The sequence below is a fragment of the Echinops telfairi genome, unplaced genomic scaffold, assembly GCF_000313985.2.
Source record: "Echinops telfairi isolate 266 unplaced genomic scaffold, ASM31398v2 ScPeMD7_2291;HRSCAF=2852, whole genome shotgun sequence".
In the NCBI taxonomy this organism is placed as follows: Eukaryota; Metazoa; Chordata; class Mammalia; order Afrosoricida; family Tenrecidae; genus Echinops; species Echinops telfairi.
The window spans coordinates 47,679,217-47,684,482 of record NW_022106189.1 but is presented as its reverse complement, the minus strand read 5'-3'; positions in this window follow the sequence as shown (position 1 = coordinate 47,684,482).

The following is a 5,266-nucleotide window of genomic DNA, read 5'->3' as shown; positions in this document are numbered from 1 at the left end:
CTCGGGCCTCGAGCAGGGAGGTCCTTCGGAAAAGTGGCCAGGGACCCTCCCTGTCCTCCCCTCAGCTCGCCGCCGCTCCAGGAGTGTGGGGTGGAGAGCGCGGCCGGCCGAGGCCTGGGGAGGCGCAAGGGAGGGGGAGGTCAGGGCGGCACTCCACGGCCCCTCCCAGGGTCTTGCTCACGCCTCCTGGCCCAGGACCGTGGGCCCCTGTCCCCTCACTTGCGCGGCCCCAGGTGGGTGTGAGTGGGCCAATGTGAGCGGTGAACTCACGGAAAATGGAGCTCCGAGCCTGTGAGCCTGTGGAAACATCTGTCCACGGGTGGGTGGGGGTGTTTTTCTTCGGGAGGCCCTTCCAGAACCTTTTACGTCACTCCAGGTCAGCCTTTTCCGAGTCATAGGTAGGCTTGGCTCCCTGGGGGCAGGGCTGTGCAGGCTGGTGCCCAGAGCCTGTGAGTTCCACTGGGGGAAGTTTGAGAAACCTTCTCAGAATGGGGCGCAAAGGAGACCCTTGATCTTGAGAGGAAGGTCCGCCAGGGCGTGGCTTCCCTCTGCCCATCCACCTTCTGTGGGCAGAGCAGCCCAGGACGTGCCCAGGGGGTGCCCAGGGGCCTGGAGGTCAACAGTGAGGGCTTGTTCTTCAGGCCAACGGCCTGGGCGGAGGAGGGCTGGGACTCCCAGAGTGGGCCCAAGGAAGGCTGTGAAGAGCCGGTCTTCCAAAGTCCAGAGACACCAGCTGCTTCCTTAGGGTGGATTTTGAGGTGAATGGGCTCTGTGGGTTGGAGGCCTTGGGAGAATTGGGGAGATAAGGCTCTCTCCGAAAGGGCCCACCCACGCCTTGGATCCAGGCTGGCCAACTTCAGGTCAAGGTCCCCATTGGAAACGCTGTCCCAGCTCGGGAGCCATCTTATGATATGTGTTTCAGCCCTGCAGACACGGGGGAACCTTTCTGAGTTCCTGGGGGATCCAGAACAGATGCGGGGGTGCTCCTGGCCCCTCAGCAGGAACAGGGGGTCTGAGTTCTCTTGGTCTCATGCATGGAGGAGGGTTTCTTATTCTCCGAGTCAGAGTCAGCCCAGCATGGCATGAGCCTGTCAGAACTACTGGGGATCTTTCCAGGTCACACCCCGGCGGGGCTGGGCTGGCCCAGCGTGGGCCTTGGGCCTCTGGTCTACTCCTGTAGCTTCTTGGGGAGGGTGCTGCCAGTCGAGACCCGAGCCAGGTGATACATGAGACTCTCCAAGCCTGGTGCTACTGGGACAAGGGCCAGGCAGAGCTGAGGCATCCCCCAGGGACCCCTTACAGGCCCTACTGATGCCAGCCTCCAGGAGGAGGGACGTGGCCCTGCTGGTCCGCTCCTGGCCTGACTCACTGGCTCTGTCTGACCAGCGATGGTCTTCACACCCACTGTACTGTGGGTGGGGAGCAGCGAGTGCCCAGCGAGGGCAGACAGAGGCACTAGTCAACCAGTCAGCCCCATGCTGACTTGGGCCAGCGCTGTGGCCAGGCCTGACTCATCCTGGGGGCCCCTCAGTCCCACAGTCCACCCCAAAATCCAGACAACGGAGACAGCAGGCCCTGCACCCAGAACGGTGACCAGCTCAGGACCCAGGGCTAGAAGCGGTGGAAAGAAGTCAGGACAGGCTGAATCAGAGTAGGACACACCCCCTAAGCCTGGCCCAACAGGCAGCAAAGCCCATCCTAGTGTCAGACTAGGGGGTGGGATGACCTGCTGGCCCCCTAGGCGTCTTGCCCTCCCCCGCCCCCATGGAGGGATGGCCTTGGGGTGGGGGTGGGGCAGGTCCACTGAGCTCTCCAGGGGCATCCCCAGGCTGCTGGCTGCCACCAGAAATGCCCCAGATGGAGGCCCACCCAGGGGACACTTCCTTCTTCTCAGCAGCTTGGTGCCGCCCCAGCGCCCCTCAAGGGGGAGGACTCGTTCAGGTCACGCCCATGAGGGCGGCTGTAGATTCAGGAGGTGTCTGTCCTGGGACCTCAGGGACACCAAGGCCAGGCCCCTGGCCCCTGGAGGGGTGGAGCACTGAGCTGCGGCCCAGCCTGTTACTCTGCTGCCTTGGGCTTCCTTCAAGGTGCCAGTACCCCATGTGGTGAGGGCACCCTGCTCTTCCATGCTGGGCTCCAGGATCAGGGCCGCATGAGTCAGCAGTGCCTCCTTCCGGAAACCATCTTGGGCAGCCAGGCGGGTGGTGGGAGGGAGGCTGTCTTTGGGGCGGGGGCTGCTGGGTAAGCCTGTTACACGTGGTCCCCCTCTGCATGAATCTCCTGAGTGTTGCTGACAGGGAGGGTCCTGCTGAGGAAGCGGAGTGGGAGGCACTCGGGGTCCTGTCCTCGCCATGAAGGCAGCTTCCTGAGTGCTGGGAGCGGGGCCTCCGGACCCCACACAGTGGGATTCTCCTCAGGCCTGGACCTCAGGAGCCCCTGGGACACAGCTGTGTGAGGCTGAAGGGTCTCTGGTTGCCCCCCATTTGTCCAGTACGCCTACTCTGATGCCCTCTGTATCCCCATCCCCACCGCCGTGCCCTCTGGGGTTGGCTTTAGAAACAGTGACTCAGACATTCTCTGGGGATCATGGGCGCACCCCAACAAGTCATGCCATCTGAGGGTTGGTAGCCGAGCCAGCTAGGGTCCCATCTGTCCATCCACCTCTTGGTCATAGACACTCATCCAGGGTGAGTTTCTTTTCCATCACAGGGGTCTCCCTGGGCAGCCCTTGCCCACCTTGGCCCACCTTTCTTCTCTGGGGGCCGGGAGGAGTTGACGGGGTGAGGGGGTCAAACCACCCCTAATGTACACCTGCACCGGGCCACCCTTGGCCGAACTTGACCTTTGAGCTCTTTCTGGCCCCAGCGTGCACGGCTGGCTGATTTTACAGGCAGGAGCCTAGGGTGGAGGGAAGCTTGTTAACTCACTAGGTTCCAGGGGAGGAAGCACCGGCCTGGGTGCCTACATCCTTCCCCAGCAGCCAGCATGAGCTTGGGACAAGCATGGACCTGGTGGAAGTTCACCTCAGGGCCAGGGAGGGACGTGTGGGGAGGGCAGGGCCAGTGGAGGCTTGGCCTATAGTCCAGGCTGGATTCATGCCAGTGTGTAGGGGCCCTGGTGCCCAGGACCGGCCTTGCATCCCCCGGGGGCACCCCTGCCTCGGGGCTGGCAGGGTGATGAGCATCAATGTCCTTGCCTGTCCCGGAGGTTGTAAAGGCTTTATGGCCGCTTCTCACCTCTGATCTCTGTTTCCCAGGGTGGGAGCAGATGGAGCCTCTGACGGGCAGGCTCCTGTAGCCAGCATCCTGCTGTGATCAGAGCCCTGGAGTGGTTTCCCAGATGTTCCTCTACTGGGTGGCCTGGACTCAGACAGCCAGCTCAGGCCTCTGGGGATGCTGATGGAAGTGTGGGTCACCCTGCCTGAACTCCCTGCACACAGGCCAGGTGGGAGGGAGGGGAGGCCCCCTGCTCTCTGCCACTCCAGGCAGCGCCAGAGAGCGGAGGTCGGGTGGTGGGCTGGGGCGTTGACCCTGAGCAGGACACATCCCCAGGGGCATCCCCAGGTTGCCCTTTGGCCCCCGCACATGTCGACACACAGGCTCTTGTGCTTCCACCGTCACTGTCCGAGTCTCACTAGTCCGTCTGCGCTCTAGTTGTAGGGGGCCTGGGAGGCTAGGGTCGGCTGTGCACTGAGGGGCGGGGGCTGCACCCCATGCTGCAGGACCCTGGAAGAAAGACCCAGCCACAGGCACCCAACGCCCCTAGCCGCCCTGTGGTCCCCTCTCACTCACCAGGTGCTCGTCCCATCCCTACTGTGCACAGAGCAAAGCCAGCCTCCGTGCCACCACCCTATGGGATGGTGGAGCTGCCTGCCTGTGGGTTTCTGAGGCTGTCACGCTTCCTGGCACAAGTGAGGGGGGAACATTGCAGGTCAGAGGTGGTGGCCAGAGACCTGCAGAGGGACTCTACCCCGGCCGAGCTGTCCCCTGGTCTTGGCAGGCTGGACAGGTGGTTCTAGGCTGGTAGGATGAGGGAGAGGCAGCATAAGGGGGCCAGCCTGGGGAGGGTGGGAAGGGACGTCGAAGCCTGAGGAGCAGGGTGAGGGGGAACCCCTGGGCCTCATGGTCAGGCTCCCCCATCTCTGGAAGGTCTTCCAAGCCTATAGGCTGCTCGAGGCGGTGAGGGCTCCGTGGGAGAGACCTGGTAGCATGGCCCCTCCCCTTTCACATTCTGTGGGCACTGCCTGCGCCACAGGACTCGGGGCCCCTCGTTTGCCCATCCTGGCCCAGCCCCTGCCCCGAGCGGTATCCCGGATGGATGGAGGGCCGCTCTCCGCACGGACGCTGGGCTCCAGGGCCTCAGGGTTCCAGCACCTTTGTACAATCTCTGTGCCTTCTTGGGGCCCCAGGGCCACCTTCCCATTTGGTGGATGGGTAGACTGAGGCTGAGGCCAGGGCCAGCCTGCCGTGACCCCAGCCAGCGGGGCAGTGGCGGGAGCAAGTGCTCTGTACAAAACACGACAGGGTGAGAGGTGGCCTGACCGGACCGAGCTCCCTCAGCCTCTGGGAGCCCTGGCTGAGTGGGTGGGCCTCACTTTGGGCTTCAGAACATAATTGGCGTGGGTATTTTTAGGGTTCCCTCATGGCCGACAGGGCCTCAGCCGCTGTTTACCGGGCTCCGGTTGGCACACTATTTTTCTCCTGAGTATATATAGCTGGGGCCCCTTCTCCCTCTTCAGAGTCAGGCCGGAGAGGGACTTGCCACCTCATCCCCTCCTGTGGTTTCCTCTGCAGTGACCGGGCGGGTGGTAGAGGGTCCACAGCCGCTCACATGAGCCTCGCGCAGGCCTGTCACTCATGAGGGCCCACCAGGCTCCTCCTCCACCCCAGCAGCCTAGGTGTGCCTGCAAAGCCCCCCGGCCCCCACTCCCCTGGCCCCCTCCACTGTGCTCCTAGCCAGTGGCTGCTGGCTGGCATCCTCTGGAGAAAACAGCAAACTAGCTGCGACATAAACAGATTCCTCCGGTGAACCAAAGGAATGTGGCTGGAGGGCCACACCCGCCGGGGCTGTCCTCTCGGCAGGGAGCCTCCTGCTCTCCGGGCAGGGGTGGCATCCAGCCTCTAGGTGACCCACAGCTGCCTCTCCAAGGCCCTCTCCTCCCCCTGCCCTCCAGCAAGCTTTGCTGCTCTGAGCAGGCGAGGATGCCCCTCCTCTCTGAGGGGGTTTCTGTTTATGGTTAAAGCACCATTCTCAACAACACATCATT